We start from the raw sequence: 1864 nt of genomic DNA on the forward strand, positions 1-1864 counted from the left end.
GCCATGAGTCTCAACCAGAGACTATAAGGTTAATTGGCCCTCTCTTTGCCACCTTAGGGCACATCTACACTTGCAAAGTTACAGCACTGCTCAGAGTGCTGAAGGAAAACAGCTGTTGTGTGTTCACACTGACAGCTGCCTGCGCAATAGTGTTCACACTTGCGGCACTTGCAATAGCGGAAGGGGTTGTGGGGAATCCTGCATCCTGTCCCAATGCCCCATGATGCATTGCTTCGCATCCCAGCAATCTCTGTGCTTCCGTCCACATTTGGCGCCATCTTTCATGCTTTGTGTACTGCACCCACTACCTGCCTCTTTTGGGCTGCAGGAATGGATCCTGAGCTGTTGACCAGTTTTCTGCTCGCACTGACCAACATGTCACAAATGGCAGTGGAGTTACTCCTTAAACTACAAAGGCAAGAGGAGTGCAACATTGATCTCGCCACACACACTAGCTACGACACAAGATTGCTTGTGGCATTCACAGAGGTGCTGACCACAACGGAATGCCACTTTTGGCGTGGGAAACAAGCACTAAGTGGTGGGATCACATCATGATGCATGTCTGGGATGATGAGCAGTGGCTGCGAAACTTTCGCATGAGGAAAGCCACGTTAATAGGACTGTGTGATGAGCTCGCCCCAGTCCTGTGGTGCAAGGACATGAGAATGAGAGTTTCCCTGTCGCTAGAGAAGTGTGTGGCGATAGCACTGTGGAAGCTGTCTACTCCTAGGGTGACCAGATGTCCGATTTTTAAAGGGACAGTTCCATTTTTGGGGACTTTTTCTTATATAGGTGCCTATTAGCCCCCACTCCCTGTCCTGTTTTTTCACGGTTGCTATCTAGTCACCCTATCTACTCCAGATTGCTACCGATTGGTCACTAACAAGTTTTGGACTGGGAAATTCAACTGTTGGAGTCATGTTGATGGAAGTGTGCAGGGCCATTAATTGCATCCTGCTCCAAAAGACCATGACTCTAGGCGACATGTGTGACATTGTGGATGTGTCATAAACAGATTGCTAAGGGTTAATGTCTCTTTCACCTGTAAAGGGTTAACAAACAGTGACCTGCAACACCTGATCAGAGGACAAGATACTTTCAAATCTGAGTGGAGGGAAGCTTGGGTGTGTCTTTTGTTCTTTGTCTGCTCTCTCTGGTTTCTGAGAGTGACCACACGTACCTACAGGCTCTCTAATCTTCTATTCCAATTTTGTAAGTACAAAGGTAGAAAGGCGGTATAGTCTTTTTAATTGTTTTTCTTTATTTGCAAATGTGTAGTTTGCTGGAAGTATTTTGAAATTATGTTTCTGTTGGAGGAGGCTTTTTCTCCAGTTTCTATAAGCTGAAAGACCCTGTAATATTACATCTTGAAATTACAGAGATTTCTTACTTTTTTTCTTTTATTAAAAGCTTTTCTTGTAAAAGACCTAACTAATTAATTTGTTCCCCTTGTTAAGGCAAAGGAAGGGAGTCTGCACTCACCAGGAAATTGGTGGGGAAAAAGGAGAAAGGGGGGAGGAAAAACCTGCTGTCTGTGTTTCTCTGTCTCTCTCTCCGGGAGAGAGGAGGGGGAGGCGGGGAAAAGGTAAATGTCCTCTTTGCTTTAGATTCACGAAGCTTGAATCTGTATTGCCTCTGGGTGAGGGGAAAAAAGGGGATGGGGGGAGGTGGAATTCCTCTGTTAAGATTCAAGGAGTTGAATCCCAGTGATCTTCCAGGGTAAACCAGGGAGGGAAAGCCTAGGAGAGGCACTAGTGAGGGAAAGAGTTTACTTTCCTTGTATTAAGATCCAAGGGGTCTGGGTCTTGGGGGTCCCCAGGGAAGGTTTTGGGGAGACCAGAGTTTATCAGGCACTCAAAGT

This window comes from Chelonoidis abingdonii, chromosome 1 (genome assembly GCF_003597395.2).
Source record: "Chelonoidis abingdonii isolate Lonesome George chromosome 1, CheloAbing_2.0, whole genome shotgun sequence".
In the NCBI taxonomy this organism is placed as follows: domain Eukaryota; kingdom Metazoa; phylum Chordata; order Testudines; family Testudinidae; genus Chelonoidis; species Chelonoidis abingdonii.